The 22,595-nt window shown below is 33.1% G+C and overlaps 1 protein-coding gene across 1 annotated transcript in view; it reads right to left on the bottom strand.

The window, feature by feature from the left end:
- Smr (nuclear receptor corepressor smrter) overlaps positions 1 to 22,595 on the bottom strand; it is a 690,586-nt gene that overhangs the window by 432,533 nt on the left and 235,458 nt on the right. The gene's annotated exons all lie outside the window — the stretch shown is intronic.

Genomic DNA, 22,595 nt, shown 5'->3' with positions numbered 1-22,595 from the left:
TTAGATGTCCACAACTACACCTAAAAAATTCACCTATACCAATAAAAACAAAAGTAAAGTACCTGGGCCTTCATCTAGACGAAAAACTTACTTTCAAATCACATAATGCAGCCAAACGACGACACCTCGACCTAAAAGTTAAAAATATGAGCTGGCTAATCAACAGAAGATCGCAACTTTCATTAGAAAACAAACTGACCATCTATAAAACAATACTCGAACCAGTGTGGACATACGGAATTGAGCTGTGGGGCTGTAGCAAACCATCCAACACCAAAATACTACAGATATTTCAGTCAAAAACTATTCGTATGTTAGCTAACGCCCCTTGGTATGTGTCAAACCAAACCCTTCATGCAGACCTCAACATCCCCTTCATCAACGATGTGATTGCTGACCACTCCAGAAGACACATGAATCGCAGCGCAGACCATCCAAACCATCTGATAGACGAATTATTCAACCCCCCACTGGTTGACAGACATCTATAAAGACTTTGGCCAGAAGACCTAGTTGCTAGGTAAATTCCAGAGAGTCGTCAATGGACGACACCTGCCACAAGCCAAGAACATACATATTTACTTATTACTATATATATATATATATATATATATATATATATATATATATATATATATATATATGAGTGGCTTCAGATCAAAGCGGACATGTGTCAAAAAAATAAAAATTTAGTTAGCAGTGGTTTCTTATAGAAGTGTTCCTATTCTTTTCAACGGTGATAATAGTTTCCTTCCGACACGGACGCAAATACTTTATTTTCAACTTCACAGTTAAAGGTCTGTTTCAAAAACGGACTCCTGTTATGAAGGTTTATTTCAAAACGGGCATCTCCCTAACTGCCAATGAGAATGCTGTATTGTGATCACATGACTGAGAAATCAACAACGGCCGCCATTGCTTTCAACTTGTCTGATGTTAATCGTTTTATTTATGTTTATCACTAGTTTAAACCGTTTTTTCGCATATTATTAGTTTACAAAGTAGATTCATCGAGTCAAATATATCTTTCAATCCAGGGACGCGTAAGAGGAAGAGCGATCCCGAAAAATGGAAAAAACATCCAGAAACGACAAAGGTAAGTCTAATCATTGAACTCAATCATGTAATTAAGATTTGATTGCTGTAACAAATTGTCAGTAGGTGGGTGGAAGTTTGAAATGTTAGAAGTTACTGTAATGATGTCTGATTTTAAAATATAGCTTGAAACGTAACTGTAAAAACATGCCCAGCTTAGTACCACTTGCTAAAGTTTTTCATAAAATTGAGAGATTCCTAATGAAAATTCTGACTATTGACTTGAATAGACTATTCATTTAATTAACTATAGTTTAATTAATTCCTCCTTTTTTATGTTCATGCAGGTACTCAGCCAAAAGTCTTCCTCTGTACGCCACCTGTCATCACCGAGTTGGATACCAGTACCAGCTTTTAACAATGCGTGATGTCATGGAGTTCATCTGTAGTTTTCAAGCTATTGAATCGCATTATTCACGACGTCACTCATCACGTGTCCAGTGGCGACTTATGACCTCAGTATGCGGGTAGGATATATATATATATATATATATATATATATATATATATATATATATATATATATATATATATATATATATATTCGCCTTAATAAGGCTCATCAGAACAGATATTCATAGGCGTTCTCAACGTGAAAAATAAATCTTTCCTGTCTTTAAGAAGCAACACTAAAATGGCTTCGAAACGGACGCAATAGCGACATCTGATAATAAATCCGTAAAATAGTTTCGAAACACAATTCAGATTTCTGCCTTAATCTGAGCCTTCTAAAAATTGCAAGGCAAAGCAGACGCTGATAAAGATGCTAATAGAGACATGGGGAATCTAATTGCCTTGCAATTTTTAGAAGGCTCATGGTGAGATTGAAGGAAAAGTTTTGTAGATGCCAACATAAATGTTATGATATAATAAAAGAGGTTGAAGAAGAAACCAATAATTTAAAAGTAGAATACGGAAGAATCAATTTTGTAGTATTAGTGCATGGTAAATTTGGCTTAATTTATTTTAAATTTATTTAAATTTAATTTAGCCTTACTTCACATCGTAGTGACATTAAATTTTCTAAACATACTTGTGCCCTTGCAGAACATGCAATTAACACCAAACATAGTGTGAATTTTGATGATGTTAGAATTCTCTGTATAGAACGTAACCTTAATAAGAGACAGTTTATGGAGATGTGTCATATTTTGAAACAACCTAATGCATTAAATAAGAGAACTGATATCAGCAACTTAAGTCAAATTTACCATGCACTAATAGGTACTACAAAATTGATTCGTCCGTATTCTACTTTTAAATTATTGGTTTCTTCTTCAACTTCTTTTATTATATCATAACATTTATGTTGGCATCTACAAAACTTTTCCTTCAATCTCACCAGCTGATTGTCAGTTCTGACATTCGAGCTTTCAAATACTTTATTTTGCATGATATGATCATAACAGTCAAGATCCCTAGCCTTGCCGTTGTTAATATAACATTTCAAAATTGACAATTACATTTTTTGATAGATTTTAGAATCAATCAATGTTTTCAAAAGTTAAATTAAAAAAATTAATATAAAATTACTTAAATTGGGAATCTTCCGGCGTTCTATGTTTCTGTGTTTTTGCTGATTTATTTATTAGATTAATTTTTGATGTTTCTTCACAATAATAACATCTTAATGCTACAGATCTTTTAAAGGTAAGATCATTTACTTAATTGTTTTTCATATTAGATGTATCGCTAATAACACTCTTTTAGATGAACTGATGATGCCCATTGAACAGTGGGCGAAACGTCTTTAATAAATAGATAAAGTAGCACAACTCTTGTATTTTTTATCTCCAAATTGACCGAAAATATCCCATTCACTTACGAGTGCACTTTTTTTATATTAATATGTCTATATATATATATATATATATATATATATATATATATATATATATATATATATATATATATATATATTATATAAATAGGCTGAACGAAATCTGTCCACGTTAACTTTACCAATAAAAAGTTTCAAAATATACAAGTTACAATTAATAATAACCAAGTACTGTATGCAAATACGGCAACATACCTAGGTATAATACCATTAGATTCACAACTGCGCTGGAAATTTCATGTTAAGAAAAAAAAAGGGAAGAACTTAGCATAAGATATAAAAAAATGTATTGGATGCTTGGAAGAAAGTCCTCTCTATTTATATACAAGCTTTTACTTTACAAACAAATACTACGACCTATTTTGACTTAGGGTAGCCAACTCTGGGAGTGTACCAAGAAAAGTAAAGTAAGTCAAAACATCGAAGACTATTTTTACAACTTTGGGATTGGGATTACAACTAGTAAAAAAAAACGTTACAAACCAACTATGTTAAATTTGTTAAGACATATTCGACATTCGGCCACCAAAATTTCTTGAATACTGAAACTCTACACGATCCACCTCCAAACAAAAGAGGATATTGTAAGTAGTGTAGAAAACGACAAACGCGATATTTTTGCAAGTATTGTAAATCGTGGCTTTGTATGGAGCACATTATTGCCTGTTGTGGTGAATGCGCCGAAAAAAATGAACTATAATTTTAAGCCTAAATATTTTCTGTATAATGTTAAGTGTTAATTTGTCTTCTGGTTAGGTTATTTATATAGGCCTTTTTTATTCATAAATATAACAAATTCATAGATAAACTTAAAAATAGTTAATATAGTTTTTAGGATAATCATCGACATGAATAACATAATGTGCCAGAAGTGTGTTTTTGTTTATCATTTTTATTGTCGGTCTGTTTTTTGTCAAAGAGGTTAAATAAATATAATAAAAACTTGGAAATAGTATCAACTAAATTAATCAAAGCTCAGTTATTTTGAAAAAAGAACAAAAAAGTCACTTTAGGATACTTAAAATTTGTACCTAATAGGCTTAACCCGTTCGCAAGTGTTATTATGTATTTACCCGTCCGATGAAGTGTTAATGAAGCTAAACAAAACGAGTACTCTACTATGAGTACCGGTTAAAGCCAATAAACGCAGGGGTTCCACAAGGTAGCTTTCTTGGACCAGTACTATACCATTTGTATTATACATCTGACATTCCTGAGAGATAATTATCTCCCAATTACCTGAAACAACAGCATTGTTCCTAATAAGAAAACAGCCAAATACAAAAATATGTATTGGCTGATAGGTAGGTAGTATCAACTTTCCATCCAGAACAAAGTATTGATTTACAAACAGATATTGAAACCGGCGTGGACCTATGGCCTACAATTATGGGGCTGTACCAAAAAAAGTAATTATAGAAATTTAGAAACGCTCCAGAACCGAATACTAAGAAATATTGTACGTGCTCACTGGTATGTCCGGAATGATGAAAGTGGAATTCTATTCTAAATGAAATTAATAAAGTCACCAGGAGACATGAAGAGAGGCTTCATAAGCAACCCAATCGTGAAGTACTTCAGCTTCTTGTCAACCAATCCCAGATGCAAAGGCTCAAGAGGACTAAACCGTTCGAGCTTGTGTAATGTGTAAAATTGTACAAGGCTTAGTTAGTGTTGTGCATTGTAGCCACAACAAGGACGTGAGCAGTTAGTGAAAAGTAGTGTCAGTGCTGTGCTGTGTAGCCAAAACAAAGAACTGATCATTTCATGTCAAAAAAAGCTAAGATGGACCAGGTGGCATCTAGTTTATAAACAATCTTAGGAAAATTAGGTTAAAGAAAAATTGCTGATTAAAAGAAAACTTCATACCATCGGATCGGGGACTATCCCATATATACATTCCTAACACAACCTTCTCCGTTGAAAACGTACACCATGAATGTACTTGTATGCCTTTTGGACTTAAAAATGCACCATCCACATTCCAGCGTTTCATAGACAATATTCTTTTAGGTAATTTGAACTAACGATGTCTTGTCTACATTGACGACATCATAGTATACTCCCGTACCATTTACAAGCACATTTCCCGTCATACTGAAGTCATCAAAGGTTTTTGAAAGGCTAATCTCAAAACTGACAAATGTGAATTTCTGAGGAAAGAGGTTGCGTATCTCGAACATCCCACTGTCCAAGATGGCGTCAAGCCTAACCCTTCAAAAGCAGATTGTATCTAACGATTTAGATTTTGATCCAGATTGCAAGCAAGCTTTTGAAGATTTGAAAAACGCTTTAATTTCTGACCCAATTCTCACCTATCCAAACTTTGAGGAGCCGGTATAATGCTGAAACATGATATTCAACCATTGAGCGAGAGAGCTCCTTGGTATCATATGGGTTGTAAAACATTTCCTGCCCTATCTGCTCGGAAGAAAATCCACTCTAGTAACTGATCGCCGTCCTCTTGCCTGGTTATTTTCTATAAAAGACCCTGGAAGCAGACTAGCTAGATGGCGTCTCAAGCTTGAGGAGTACAATTATAAAATCATTCATGAACCGGGAAAACAAAACAAAAATGCCGATGCCCTTTCTCGAATAAAAATCAATCACTTTAAGGAATGTGCGAATTTTTATAAGAAAATATCAATATTAGCTTCGAATGATAGGGAATCTGACGAAGAGCTAAATGAAATCGATGAGGAAGCGATCACCGAACACTTCAATAGATTTGTCGAACTGTATAAAACTAAATCATTGGCTGCGTTCACCAGATGCAAACATGTTCACAACTGTTTGCGCTTTGATTCTTAAACTTGTTGACAACGAGCTGAACGGTTTGTTGAAGAGGTTGAGATATGACATTTTGCTTGGTTGAACCTAACCTACACCTAAAATAAGTATTCTCAGTTTTTGAAATTATTTTTTTAATATAAAAAAAAAGAAAATGGATTATAACATAGCTAGGACTGTTGATATAGCTGTAGATTTAGCGGAACCTTTACTGGATTTAGCTGAGTTATTTCATGCTGAACGGCCGGAAATAACTCGAAATGAAAATTATTATGAGGTAAAAATTCCCAACTACAATGATACTCAGTTTCAAGAGCATTTCTGCATGTCAAGAGAAACGTTTGAGGTAGTATAGAATTTACAGTTACCTAATACTATTTTATAATACGTTCCAATTTTAGGTTTTGTTACAAAGAGTACAACAGTTTGTTTAAGTTACTCGAATACCTCTTAGACAAAAATGATTATTTACCTTATGGACGATTAGTAAACAAAACAGTTTTCTGGAAGCAACAGTTTTGCAAAAAGATCAGGACATGGCATTTTTATTGAAATGATTAGAGTCCTTGCTCAAATGTGCCAGACATATATTAATTTGCCAAATTTAAAAGCACAAATGCGCATAGCTAATGTATGAAGTGAATTATAAATTATTATTAAAATATTCATCCTTCTTTTATACTGGCGTTTCAGCGTCGCTCTCATGGCATTCCAGGTATAGTAGGAGCAATTGATGGATGTCACATACAAATAAAACAGCCAGAAGGAAATGCCTTTGACTATTACAATAAAAAAGGTACACATTCAGTCATCTTACAATGTAAATATTTTAGGAATATATAGTGAATTGCACCATATAATAAACTTTTATTATCCACTTATTAGCAAATTCTATTCTTGCATGGTGTACTGCAAAAAACTTTCAGTTGTCAAAATTCAAATTTTCCAAACAGTATATAGGTAAATTCAGAAATTTATTAATTAATTATTTATGGAATTACATGTAACAAAGGACTTTTTATAGATATTTGCATAGGCATGCCAGGAAGAATGAATGATGCCCACATATTTAGGTTAAGTCCATTGTCCATTTAATTGGGGATTCTGCCTATCCACTTTTACACCAGTTGATGAAACCATATCAAGATAATGGCCAACTTAGTAGAGAACAAATTCATTACAATACAAGATTGTGTAGTGTAAGGTCCATTATTGAAAGAACATTTGAACTTCCAAAAAGGAAATTCGGAAGAATAAAATATTTAGATGGTGCCACTCCTGAAATGGCCAGTCAAATAATATTGGCTGCATGTGTATTTTCCTTCAATCTCCGCTACAGGATGGTTAAATGCTACGTATGGTCAATATTGTTATATGCCGTGGAAACATGAACGTTAAGAGTACCTTCATTATACAGAGACAGATAGGGTGAGAAACGAGGAAGTCTTAAGAAAGGCAAATACTGAGAGAGAACTACTCAATTTGATCAAGGTACGAAAAATTGGATAACTCGGCCATATTCTGAGAGGAAAAAAATACACAATCCCTCAACTAATCATCCAGAGAAAGATTGAACGCAAGAGAGGAGTAGGTCGCAAACAAATGTCGTGGCTAAGGAACATAAAGAACTGGACAGGCATAAATAACACTGGCGATCTTTTGCATGCCGCAAAAGACAGACGTCTAGCCTTAAGATAATTCGCCAACGCATTATAGGTGCACGGCACTATAAGAAGAAGCATGTGTACTACACAATTTTATTGTGCTGGAGGGGAACCCCCAAGATCATTACCTTTTAGGAGAAGTTAAAGATCAAGAAGAAAACAATTTAGTTGGAGACAATGAGTCAGTACTTTAAGGAGCTGAAATGAAACGTAGAGAACTGGTGAACCTGTGCAACAGATAATAAAACAAGATTGCTTTTATAAAATTTATTATATGTATTTTTATATTTAAAAGATGAAAATATCATTCTATACTTCCTTGTTGTTTTAATATTTCATTCCTCTCCTTTTGGGTTCTGTTGTTCTCTGCAAGTTCTTCCACCAATTTTTCCAATGCAACAACTCTTCTATTTTCTAGAGCTAAATATTCTTTTCTAAATCTATAGAGGCCTCTCCCTTCCTGGAGCTTTCTCAATGTAATAGCTTGTTTGTGAGTTGATACAGGTGTTGTACTAGTGCTAGGGCAATCAAAATGTGGTGCAACTTTTACCTTTTTCTTATGTGTTTCAGTTGCAGAGTTAGAGCTATCTAATAGTTTGTGGGGAGCAACTGTTAATGGCTCTATATGTAGTATATATGAACTGCAAAGAAGTACTAGGAAAAGTGTTTGAAGTACTAGGAAGAGTGCTTGAAGTACTAGGAAAATCTAAACGATTAAGTGACGAGTAGATTTTCCCGTGATTTATAGTTTTATCCTCTGCAAATATTTCTTCAAACATATTAAAATATTCCCAAATGTGCGTCCTCTACCAGTGCTGGACTTTTTATTATTATCCTTGATTGTCTTATAGTGGTGTTTTAAATTTCGCATTTTTCTGTCAAGGTCTTCCTCACATACCGTGTAATTCATCTTATGGAAAACCTCTTTGATTTTACCCCATGTAATTTTTTTTTTTCATTTTTGGATTACGAAATTCAGAAATATGTTTATCGTATTGTAACGAGTCCGTTACTTAAAGAACCATTTACCTTTTTGTCACTGGAATCCTTTAATTTAATTATAAATTAAATTCATTTTTGAAATATTCTTAAACCAAATATTTAAAACTCCAGTAAATTTATTTTCGAAAGTTGGCATTAAATCCCGCCCTCTGTCTAAGACTCTGAAAGTACATCGTCGTGACAGCCGTAGCACCGTCAGATCGCCACTTGTGGCTGGAATTTCGTCGAGTGAACATCGTTTGTTCAAGGCGGCTGTAGGTGCCATTTTCATGAATTGGGTTTAAGTTTATTTTTTATTTTGTGGAAAAGCTGTTGTGTTGGAAGAAGCCATTTGTTATTTAGTTGTTTTTTTTTTGTGAAAGTACTTTAATTTTGGACCACCTCAGCCGGTAAGCTTAAAGTTATAAATAAATTATGTGTAAAAACATGTCATATCATCCGCCATTGTTAGTGAAATTCAAATCTATTTTAATCCTCTCTCGATATATATTCTTATCTATCTATCTGTCTATTCTATCCTATATATGTCCTATTTCACTTATTTTATTAATACCTAAACATATTACAAGTATTAGATTTTATCATTATCTCAAACTTTATTTCTTTCCAAAGATGAAAACCAACAATTATCTATTTCAATTCCATACCGTTTAAACCGGCTAATATTTCTTTTTTTTTTCTATTCTATAATATATACAGACCATGCTTTTCGAAAACCTATCTATTTAATATATCCTATAAAACATTGTCATACCATCCCAAGGTTATTTTTTACAGAAAACAGTATAGTTTTTATTTAAATTTAAAGCAACTTGTTGACCTTTCTTGGTTTTTCTTTACTTTCTTGTATGAACAAAGGACTTGGAGTAACACAACTGTTTTTTTAGCCTACTTACGGATTCCAGTGCAAGTCAGGGAAGAATACTTATTTTTTTTTATGGAGAATTTATTGAGACAAGGGGAAGAGGAATTTTAAGTTTATGGGTTTTATGAAGAAGAATTTAATGGACTTGGTTTAAAGTACCTCTTTTTTTTTATATGGAATCCAGGTTTGGAGTAAATTTACCCACCTGCAACTAGTTCTTCACCAGAGGACCTTCCAGGGAAACCTACGGAAACCGGCAGGAAGGACTTAGTTTTATCTTTTTGTTTCTTGTTTAAATATCTTTAATAACATTACGTCCTCTTCAAGGTTTTAACTTTTATATCATTAATAATAATTACATTTACTTTTCCTAAAACAATAGTCAGTACAATTTAATTAAATTATTTATTGTCTACCAAGGGATGAGATTTTGACTCTCCCTTGAATCTCTCTTCATCAGGTTATCGTGTGCACACATACCCGGAGAGTTTCATTTCATTTCATTTCAAACTTAAACATTTATTAAACGAAAACTAAACTATTATATTAGTGAGTAGTATTTTATATTTATATTATCTTATATTTTATTTTATATTATTTATACATAATTATTGAGTATAACCTCTGTCAAAATTTAACATTAATAGGTACGTTAGGGGGGAAATTGTTTATCATTATATTCTGGGATTTTACTGTAAAGATAGATAAGTTAATTGTATATAAGAGGTGATGGGTCATATATAAGTGTTTAAAATAGTCTGTACATAAAATTGGTATTTATTAAAGTTGGGTTAAAACAATTCAATATTTCAATTAGTACCTATCTTTCATATTTCAGCAATACAAGATATCTCGGAAGAAAACATTTAACTTCCTAGCGCCCAAACATCCAGTAGAGCAACTTTATCTTTCATCTGTTTATTTCTTGGTGGTTTTCTTGTCATTAGTTCTTATATCTTACGGTCTCTGTAGGGCATGCAAATTGGCCGAATCCCTCTTTGAGTGTCGAGTGGTCATTCTCCTGCATAGTCGCTAGCCAGCATTAATTTTATTATATTTTAAAATCCATATATACCCTTTATTTATTTCTTTTACATAATTTATTTCTATCTAATCTCTTCCATCTTCTGTTATTCCACATATTAGTTCGTTGGTGTATAAAGGTACATTTTAGAGTTTACCCTATTTCTACACTGCACATTTTTGCTACACATTCCTCATTTTTGTTACATTTCACTCTTTCATCAATATTTGTTACAGTCAAATTTCTTGTTACAATACTCATTCTTGTTACATTGGCGTTTTCCAACGTGGTGCCTTTTCAGTTCAGACCGTACATTCTGTAGTATATTTCTCGTTGCAAAATATTCTTTATTATTTCTAATTTGTTCCTGTTGCTCTTTGTTCATTTTTTTTAACTTCTTTATTTATTTATCTTTTCTTATTAGATTTACATTTATAGGTATACTTGTATTGCTGCAGTTTACTTATATTCATATTTAAACCCTCACCTTTTTAATCTCATTGGTACAGTTAACAATCTATTTTACTATTATTGAACTATAAGAATTTAATAATTTAGATATTACTATTTTTATATATATATATATATATATATATATATATATATATATATATATATATATATATATATATATATATATATATATATATTAGCCAATATTGGTGGGTTTTTTTATATTCAATTATTTGTTAATCATATACTTGTTGAAACCATTGTGTGGCTTCAAGGATTGTGTTATATTTACTTAACTTTACTTAACCATTTTAAAATTTTTGTGAATAACTTTAGATTATTCTTGGATTGATTTTGTGGTGTGTTGTTACATATTTATTTAGATATATATATTTTTTTTTAAACCTTGGATTATTCTTCGATTGATTTTGGTGGAGTGGTAATACATTATTTCCTTTGTCTATTCATCTATTCATCTTTTTTTTTCACAATGTCTGCATTCAAGGTAGAACATTTATTAATCAAGGAATTAGATTATGAGTTGAGAATTAGGGAGATCCCCATTGATGAATCTTCCAATGTAGATTTAAAACGCAAAATATTGCGTGGAGCTTTAAGGCAAGAAGAAGGAAACAGAAGCTTTCGACAAATTTCTGCCACAAGTATTCCTTTTCTAGAACAGCAAGAAGAGATTGAAGAGACTATGGATGATTTGGCTAAAAGGATATCCGATTTTAGAGGGACTGTCCAAGATAGCCTATACTCCAGGCTGATATCACGTCTAGCCCATGTCTCAGGCCGTGTTCATTTATTGTCATGTTCGAATGAGGAGCAGCAATCTTATAAACGCTCAATTTCTGTCCGAATACTTAGCCTAGAGGGTGAACTTGATTCACGAGTAAATCAAATTGCTACTTCAACTCCTATTTCTTCTGTCCAAGCAGCTAACTCATTTCTACACCCCAAACCTGTTCAGGTACATAAATGGGGCATTACATTTTCTGGTGAAGGTCATTATGACCAAGTAATTTCTTTTTTGGATAGGGTGGAATGTCTTCGTGTATCGAGAGGAGTAAGTGAAGATGATCTTTTTGCAGCTTCTGCTGAATTGTTTACAGGCACAGCTTTTACGTGGTTTAGAAACAACCGCAATAATTTTTCTAATTGGTCTGATTTGGCTCAGAAACTTAAATCTGATTTTCTTCCATATTCATTTCAAGATGACCTTCTAGACCAAATCAAAAATCGTAGACAGAAGCCAAATGAGTCTGTTACGATGTTTATTAATAACATTTTGGGTATGTGTAGTCGCCTTGAGACTCCTCTAACAGATTCTGCAAAAATTAAGATTATTCTGAAATGTCTATTGCCTTTTTATCACCAACAATTAGCTTTAGTAGACATCACCAGTATAGCAGACATCACCGAGAAATGTAAACGTTTGGAGGAAACTTTATCTTGGTCCTCTCAACCTCCCACCACTTCCAAACACTCTTCTGACTCTTTCGGTCACCAAAATCCTTTTAGGCACCGTTCTTGGCAATCTAACTGCCCTGAGCGTAATATCTCAGTTGTAAGTTCTGTAGTGTGCTGGAATTGTAGTGAGTCTGGCCATACTTTTTATGATTGCGGCATCCCTCGTACCCGTATTTTCTGCCACGGTTGTGGTAAAGAAAATACCCTCAAACGCAATTGTTTTAGGTGTTGGGGAAACGAACGATCGGAGGTCCGTCCCCTGAGCGTTTCTCCGTCCACACCCCCATCAGGGAATCAAACCGTTACATCAAACGAAATCACTGGTCCAACCACGTCAAACCACCCAAACCCACCTTCCAGTCGGAAAGGGAAAGGGGTTGTTCCAAAAAAACCAACACACACCACACCAAGTCATTCCAAGAAGTAACTTCTCAATACAATACATTTGATTCGCATAGATTATCTTCCCCAAATATCTTCCCAAATTTTAGTAATAAACATAATAGTAGCAGTGTAGTAGTTCCAGTATCTATACCAGAGTCTACCACATTTCAGGATTCTTTTATTTCTGATTCTTCTTGTTTGCCTATTGCATCCTCTGATTGTGTAGGTAGAGATAATAAGTTTAGTTTAGTACCATTTAAAATTTTTGATCAATCAGATAATAATTGTTTTGATTTGAATTCGTTATTAGTGAGAAAACATAATGATAATAGACCTTATCTTCCTATTAAGATTTTAGGACAATCTTGTTTAGCTCTTTTAGATAGTGGCTCGAACATTTCTGTGATAGGTTCACATTCATTAGCTTTACTGAAAAATGCTGAGATTTCTATTATGCCCATTTCTTCTCTGCAAGTGTCTACTGCAGATGGTACAGTTCAGTCTATTACAGGCAAATTTGAAACTGAAATCACAGTAGCAGATTTATGTAAACAAATTACATTCTATATTATTCCTTCAGTTCAGAATTCTATAATTTTAGGTATGGACTTCTTAAATGCTTTTAATAGCACACTAAATTGTTCTAATTTTTCCTTTTCTATTTCTCAATTTAATCTGTCCTTACTTAGTGCTATTCAGGATTTTACTAGTTTATCTAGTTCAGAACAAAGTCAATTAGAGAATATGATCTCTAAATTTACAACCCTTTCGTCAAAAGACAAATTAGGTCGTACATCCTTAATATCTCACACTATCGAAGTGGGAGATACCACACCTTTTAGACAATATCAGTATCCTATTCCTCAGGCTTGGCAAGTTGACTTGGAAAAGGAAATTGATTCCATGTTAGAGTTGAAGATCATTGAACCTTCCACGTCTTCTTACTGTAGTCCTTTGTGGTTAACCAAGAAAAAAGATGGATCTTTTAGGGTTTGCTTCGATGGTCGAAAGTTGAATAATATTACTACAAATCGGGATGCTTATCCTATTCCCCGAATAGACGTCATTCTAAGTAAACTCCAGAATGCTAGGTATATTTCTTCTATCGATCTATCTAAAGCTTTTTTACAGATTCCTTTGAGCGAGGAAAGTAAAAAGTATACAGCTTTTGCAGTTAGTGGGAAAGGATTATTTCAGTTTGTCACTATGCCTTTTGGTCTTGTTTCAGCTCCTCAGACAATGTGTCGTCTGATGGACTTAGTCATTGGTCCTCAGTTAGAGCCCTATGTTTTTTATTATTTGGATGACATTTTGGTTGTCACTCCTGATTTTTCTCTTCATATGGAAATTTTGGATAAGTTGTTTTTACGTCTCAAAGAGGCTAATTTAACTATTAATTTAGATAAATGTCAGTTTTGTCGTCCTAGTCTTAAATTTTTAGGATATGTCGTCGATAGTAAAGGTTTAAGGACTGACCCTGATAAAGTTACAGCTATCAAAGATTTTCCTATACCTAAGACTACTACTCAAGTCCGTAGGATATTAGGCATGTGTGGATATTATCGTCGGTTTGTGCCGTCTTATTCTACTTTGTTATCCCCACTTACAGATCTCCTTAGAAATAGGAAAAAAGGCCAAACTATTACATAGACTTCAGAAGCCGATGATGCTTTCCGGCGTATAAAAGAAGTTCTTACTAGTGCTCCTGTCATGACGTCTCCGAATTTTAAAGAGCATTTCTATCTCATGACAGATTGTTCCAACACTGCTTCAGGTGGTGTACTATTTCAAATGAAGGATGGTTCGGAACATCCAATAGCTTATACCAGCAAAAAGCTCAATAAAGCACAGAAAAATTATTCCACCACAGAGAGAACTTCTTGCAATTATCCATGGTCTTGATGCCTTTCGGTACTATCTTGAGGGTCGTAAGTTTACTATCATCACAGATCATAGTTCTTTATTATGGTTACATTCCATGAAAAATCCGTCACAACGTTTGTCCCGTTGGATTTGTAGGCTTTCTGTCTTTGATTATAATATCGTTCATCGCAAAGCCAATGGTGTTGTGGTTGCAGACGCGTTGTCACGTACATTCGATATCAATCTTTTAGATCTGTCCACTTTATCTCCAGATAATTGGTATCGAAATATGATTCATAATGTCACCCAAGAACCTACTAGATATCCTGATTTCAAGGTGGAGAATAATATCCTTTATAAACATGTAATCAGTCCAGTTGAATCTTTATCGAATATGTCTGATTGGAAGATAGTAGTCCCAACAGCAAATAGGGATGAAGTCTTGAGAACTTTTCATGATGATGTGACATCAGGTCACTTTGGCTTTTATAAAACGTTTAGTAAAATAGCTGAGTTATATTACTGGCCTGGTCTGCGCAACTCAGTTAAGAAATACATCTCTAGATGTAGAGTTTGTGCAACATGCATGCCGAGTAACCTACCTCAAGCTGGATTAATGGGTTCGTTTAGGAATATTAATTTTCCGTGGCAAATGATCTCTTTAGACCTTATTGGACCATATCCACGCAGTTATTCAGGTAATACATATTGTTTGGTAGTTGTAGATTACTTCACCAAATTTCCTTTAGTTTGTCCTCTTCGTAAGGCTACAACTCCAGCTATTTTGAAGTTCTTAGAGGAACAAGTGTTCTTACTATTTGGTATTCCCCAAATAGTATCATGTGATAATGGTCCACAATTTGTTTCTAAAGCATTTAAAGATCTTTTAAGTAAATATAAGGTCCAAAAGATATTCTACAATGCAGCTTATCATCCGCAAGCTAACCACACTGAACGTGTAAATCGTAGCATTGTTACTGCTCTTCGATCTTACACTTACACTGATCATAGAGCTTGGGATAAGTACATTCATCCAGTGGCTCAAGCCATTCGAACTTCTGTTCATGAAATCACTCAGTGCTCTCCAGCTTATGTTAATTTTGGTAGGCATGTTCCATTGTCAGGTGATTATTTCGGTTTAATTTCTGAAAATTCAACAACTCTTCCTCAAATTTCTGAGAAATTTCACCGTATGGAAGATCTCCAAAATTTACCTCCAATATTCGCTGACATTAGGAAGAAGTTGAAAGCTTCTTACCGTAGAAATCAGCATCAGTATAATTTGAGGAAACGAGATTTGCGATTTTTTGTGGGCGATCGAGTTTTGAAACGGAATTTTGTAAAATCAAATAAAGGTGATGCCATTTCTGCTAAGTTTTGTCAGAAATATGTTCCCTGTACTGTCGTTAGGGTAATATCTCCTTTTATATATGAATTAAAAGACAATTCGACAAATAGACGAATTGGTCAATTTCATATAAAGGATTTACTCCCTGATAATACAACAGATGAGGCAACATCTTCATCTTCAGAGGAAGATTAACTTAATGTCTATTAAGCTAACCTATTCCTTTGATTGTTATTGTTTTGGCTCGGTTTGGTTACGATTTGATATTTTCTTAGATTTTTGTTATTAATCACCAGATTTGATATATCTACAGCTTATACTTTGATTAGTATCTGTTTATAATTAGTTAAAATTACTAAGGCCATTATAGTGTACTTTTCAGTTATTGGTCATAATCAAGTTATATAGTAACATGTACCTGGATTTGCTATGTGGGATGTTTTTTTAAATCAGTCATTAGGAATTTATATAGACAATCATTATGCATAATTTTAGGACACTCCTATATTATATAGACTATTCTGCCTGTGTATAGGTGAATGAATACGTGGGTTCGAAGTTTTAGTTCAATTGTTGGCCTCAGTTGTTCAATGAATTTCGGAATTCACCATTTTCATGACAAGTTGTACAGTTATCTAGGCAGTAGAATGTCTTCCATAGACAGTAAATTATTGTTAATGTTAACTAGGATTTGAATATTTAGCTTTAATCCTTAATATTTACAGACTTTGGTCTAATAACAGAATTGTTCCTTAGCTGATTTATTATTCTTACTTATATAGTTTACTCAATCCATGACACGTTCCCTTTACAGCTAGCATGTTTAGATTACAATTATGGATAGTATTAAATATATTTTGGCAACAAATGACCCTTCATAGTTATTTTCGCTTCTTTCCTCAGGCACTTATCTATATTTTGGTATATTGACTTAGGAATTATCCTGTTCTCTTTTATTAGTATCAGAACGAATTATAAATTTGCAGTTTCTTCAGAAATTGGTCTACTCGTTCTTGATGTTCTGTTTTGTTATTAGTTCTACCTTACTCTTACTATTTTGCTATGGTTGTTAGAGTTTACTGGCACATTAAACTCTTTTTAGTGCTCTTATGCTAGATATTCTTATAAATTTGTAGTAGCTACATGCTATAGTTATCGAGTATCAGCATAAGTTAATTTTGTTGTAAGAAGTTACCACAGCAGTTCACATGCTTTGGTACTTTACCTTTTTGAGCTCAAGTTGTTCAGCTTGGCATTTGCTAGGATGATTGAGTTTATAACACCTCCTAGTTTTATTTTTGGTCTTTATTTTGGATCCCAAATGTACTGATGGCAGATCATCAGGATGGAATCGATTTTATGGCTGTCCTTTTGTTCAAGCCGTTAGTCCCACATTTTGATCCAATAATTTATTTAATGAATTTTTAGGTTAGGCACATATTACCGGATGTGGGTATATGTGGACCTACCCTATTTGGTTTATTTGGTTATAGTGTGAATTGGGTCATTATTTGCCTGATTGATTATCTTTGGATATGCTACTTTATAAATCTGTTGTCCACTGTATGGTCAATTTTGGATTTACCATCCAATTCGACACTTATATTGTTGTCTATACATTTGGTATTTTTATTGTTACTTATATTGATTTATATAAGTACGTTGGTATTTTTATTATTACTTATTATTGTGTATCGGTCCACCTATTTGCCTGATTGATTATTCCTTGGATATGCTCTTCTATAGTTGTCCATTATGAGTATAGTCTGTTGTCCATTGATGAGTCAATTTTGGAACCAGGGTCCGATTTCACATTATTTTGGATTATTTGTATTGAGTATTTGTATTACTAGTCTATACTATGCTAGGTTGGAGTTTTACCTTACTTTAACTTTACTCTAAATAGTATGTGACTTTTTACTTAGTTACATGTGGGTATCTTTAGATGAAACCATTTCTTTATTCCTACATCACTCATAATCTGTGGTTAATTATAATCATGTGAATCGATGTAGATTGTTTTGGAAGTATTTCAGTGAGTTAATATAGTTTATAGCTGTACTTGGCAAATTGTTGCCATGGCTATAATTTTTTATATATAAGTTTATTTTTTTTCTCGATTCTTGGTTGCTCCACATATGGTTGAAGTATTGGTTAACCTACATCTAACCAATCAGTCAAGTAAAAGAAAAAAAAATTTTTTCACTTAAAATTTTTTTTCTCCAAGTAAGAGGGGAGTGTAACGAGTCCGTTACTTAAAGAACCATTTACCTTTTTGTCACTGGAATCCTTTAATTTAATTATAAATTAAATTCATTTTTGAAATATTCTTAAACCAAATATTTAAAACTCCAGTAAATTTTATTTTCGAAAGTTGGCATTAAATCCCGCCCTCTGTCTAAGACTCTGAAAGTACATCGTCGTGACAGCCGTAGCACCGTTAGATCGCCACTTGTGGCTGGAATTTCGTCGAGTGAACATCGTTTGTTCAAGGCGGCTGTAGGTGCCATTTTCATGAATTGGGTTTAAGTTTATTTTTTATTTTGTGGAAAAGCTGTTGTGTTGGAAGAAGCCATTTGATATTTAGTTGTTTTTTTTTGTGAAAGTACTTTAATTTTGGACCACCTCAGCCGGTAAGCTTAAAGTTATAAATAAATTATGTGTAAAAACATGTCATATCATCCGCCATTGTTAGTGAAATTCAAATCTATTTTAATCCTCTCTCGATATATATTCTTATCTATCTATCTGTCTATTCTATCTTATATATGTCCTATTTCACTTATTTCATTAATACCTAAACATATTACAAGTATTAGATTTTATCATTATCTCAAACTTTATTTCTTTCCAAAGATGAAAACCAACAATTATCTATTTCAATTCCATACCGTTTAAACCGGCTAATATTTCTTTTTTTTCTATTCTATAATATATACAGACCATGCTTTCCGAAAACCTATCTATTTAATATATCCTATAAAACATTGTCATACCATCCCAAGGTTATTTTTTACAGAAAACAGTATAGTTTTTATTTCAATTTAAAGCAACTTGTTGACCTTTCTTGGTTTTTCTTTACTTTCTTGTATGAACAAAGGACTTGGAGTAACACAACTGTTTTTTTAGCCTACTTACGGATTCCAGTGCAAGTCAGGGAAGAATACTTATTTTTTTTTTATGGAGAATTTATTAAGACAAGGGGAAGAGGAATTTTAAGTTTATGGGTTTTATGAAGAAGAATTTAATGGACTTGGTTTAAAGTACCTCTTTTTTTTATATGGAATCCAGGTTTGGAGTAAATTTACCCACCTGCAACTAGTTCTTCACCAGAGGACCTTCCAGGGAAACCTACGGAAACCGGCAGGAAGGACTTAGTTTTATCTTTTTGTTTCTTGTTTAAATATCTTTAATAACATTACGTCCTCTTCAAGGTTTTAACTTTTATATCATTAATAATAATTACATTTACTTTTCCTAAAACAATAGTCAGTACAATTTAATTAAATTATTTATTGTCTACCAAGGGATGAGATTTTGACTCTCCCTTGAATCTCTCTTCATCAGGTTATCGTGTGCACACATACCCGGAGAGTTTCATTTCATTTCATTTCAAACTTAAACATTTATTAAACGAAAACTAAACTATTATATTAGTGAGTAGTATTTTATATTTATATTATCTTATATTTTATTTTATATTATTTATACATAATTATTGAGTATAACCTCTGTCAAAATTTAACATTAATAGGTACGTTAGGGGGGAAATTGTTTATCATTATATTCTGGGATTTTACTGTAAAGATAGATAAGTTAATTGTATATAAGAGGTGATGGGTCATATATAAGTGTTTAAAATAGTCTGTACATAAAATTGGTATTTATTAAAGTTGGGTTAAAACAATTCAATATTTCAATTAGTACCTATCTTTCATATTTCAGCAATACAAGATATCTCGGAAGAAAACATTTAACTTCCTAGCGCCCAAACATCCAGTAGAGCAACTTTATCTTTCATCTGTTTATTTCTTGGTGGTTTTCTTGTCATTAGTTCTTATATCTTACGGTCTCTGTAGGGCATGCAAATTGGCCGAATCCCTCTTTGAGTGTCGAGTGGTCATTCTCCTGCATAGTCGCTAGCCAGCATTAATTTTATTATATTTTAAAATCCATATATACCCTTTATTTATTTCTTTTATGGGCCTGCGTAGCGCAAGCGGTAGGATGCTCGCCTCGCAAGCTGGTGGTCCGGAGTTCGAATCCTACCGCCGGCAAGAACATCTAGACATTTTAAAAATGTCTATAGGCCCCAGGTCGACTCAGCCTGAATAAAAATGAGTACCTTGGGTAAAACCAGGGGTAATAATAGACGGTTGAAGCGTAGCACTGGCCATGTTACCTTCCTTGTATACCGTAGGCCCTAGATATAGCAGACTACCCTGCTATACTCCCAAAGCCGCGACAGCGGTATAAAACGGGAGACTATTATTATATTTATTTCTTTTACATAATTTATTTCTATCTAATCCATTCCATCTTCTGTTATTCCACATATTAGTTCGTTGGTGTATAAAGGTACATTTTAGAGTTTACCCTATTTCTACACTGCACATTTTTGCTACACATTCCTCATTTTTGTTACATTTCACTCTTTCATCAATATTTGTTACAGTCAAATTTCTTGTTACAATACTCATTCTTGTTACAGTATTCCGTAATCAACAATTTTGTGTTTTCTGAATTCCAAGAAAACGCTTTGATTGTTTCAGTAACTGGAACATTTTCTTTCTCTTCAAGCGGCTTAATTTGTACTACATTAGCACATTCTTGAATGTAATTTAGAAAGAACTCCGTATCTACAATAAAAATATTTTTAAATAATTTGTACGCGAAAAATATGGCGGGACGCCATATTTTTCAATTTCAATTTAATAGTCAACAAGTTTAGAAAGTTCACCGTAAATATTTTATGCTTGTAAAAATGGCGATCGCTTTCCAAACACGTTTGACGTTAGCAACACTCAGCAAGTCGTTCAAAAGAAAAAACGGAAACTGATTGCCAACGTTTGCATCTGGCGAACGCGACCATTCATTCATTATTCTAAAATTGAAATATGTAATAATCAATTACTAGACAAATCGTATAAGAACATCATCCCCTTTCTTAGGCAGAATAAAATGAAAGAGATACATCATAGAATATTAGACGACGTCTTCGACGAAAACAATACAGATTTTAACTTGTCAAAGATTAACATATTTGCTAGTAAAACTGTCAAAAATCGGAAATATTTCATTATTCCCCTTCCTTTTGATCCAGAAACGGTAGTACAACATTTATTCTATATCGTTTATGTGGCCCAAAATGAATTTGACCTATAGCAAATCTATTACGTCAAAAACCAACTCGAATTACCAATTCTAGAAATATTTTCGTTTATCTTTGCTGATAATCAAATACCATTACGATACACCAGAATATAAAATAGGCGATAAGGCGATACGTCAAGATTTCGCAAATTAAGGACAAAGTCCAAACTGATAGGCTATTGATTATGTTCAAAAAATTAGGGTTAAAACTTTTAACTTTTAACTTAAAAGGAACTACAATGTTAAAGGAGTTTTTATTAATTCATATGGTCGATATACCCTCAAATAAAATAAAAATAGGAGATAAGGTTTACGTCAAGATTTCGCAAATTAAAGACAGAGCCCAAACTAATAGGCTATTGATTATTATGTTAAAAATATTAGGGCTAAAAGGAACTACAACGTTAAAGGAGTTTTATTAATTCATATGGTCAATATAGCCCCAAATATAAAAAAACCGCGGAGTCCTACCATTTAAAGCGGTGCATTTTTGAGAAAGGTGATTTTGTCCCTATGCACTAGGGTACATTTTTGTGAATTCTATGCAGTTTTCGTACATATACATCTAGAGAAAAGTTGTTCAAAATTAAATTTCCTATCGAAATGTCACCTTTTAAAGTAAAAAATAATTATTTTTTTAACAAAAATATATATTCAAAAAACGAAGCAAAAAAACGGAAACACTTTTTTTCTTGTATATTTAGGTTTACAGATTACTAACTAAAAATGAAAGCTGATGTTTTGTACTTTAAAATAGTCTATTAGTCTAGTAAAATATTCTAGGACTAACGGTAACCAAGATATGGTTCGTCAAATTGTGATGCTTGCAACAATTATTTGTATATACATACGTAAATGTACAACGAAAGAATACTCCCGTCGTAGTCGTCAGAGACGAAAATGCCACTGAACCTCTGAAAATCATACAAACAAGCTGAATTTTGCTACGATTATCAATTTTGAGACCCCAAAAAAGATCCAAATAAGTTTGCCATCATTTCTACCCCCGGGTTTCCCCTAAAACCGCTCCTCGTAGGGGGAGGGGAAACGAAAAAAATCGATTTACCAAGAATCTGTACGCCGTAGAAAAAATGTTTTAAACAAGAAATGTAGCCGAGATAATGTTGAACAAAAATGTTTATTAACACTTTTTCTGTAGAATGAACCGATATCTCAGAAACAACGCTTGAAGCGACACATTTTAAATGTGTTACGCGTGCGACATCAATTTTTAAATAAAATTTGTATCAACTCGGTAAATAACTGGATATTATTGACTGTCGATATAAACAAACAACACAGTTTATTAGGGCTCCAGTCAGTAGGTTTGGCCGGGATGTTATAGAAACACTCTTTTGACTTTTGGTCGAGCTTTCGGAATTCTTTTATTCCTTCTTCAAGCCACTGTAATTAGAAGA

This window comes from Diabrotica undecimpunctata, chromosome 7 (genome assembly GCF_040954645.1).
Source record: "Diabrotica undecimpunctata isolate CICGRU chromosome 7, icDiaUnde3, whole genome shotgun sequence".
NCBI lineage: Eukaryota > Metazoa > Arthropoda > Insecta > Coleoptera > Chrysomelidae > Diabrotica > Diabrotica undecimpunctata.
The sequence above is the reverse complement of the archived record's forward strand: the minus strand, read 5'-3'. Positions and strand labels throughout refer to the sequence as shown.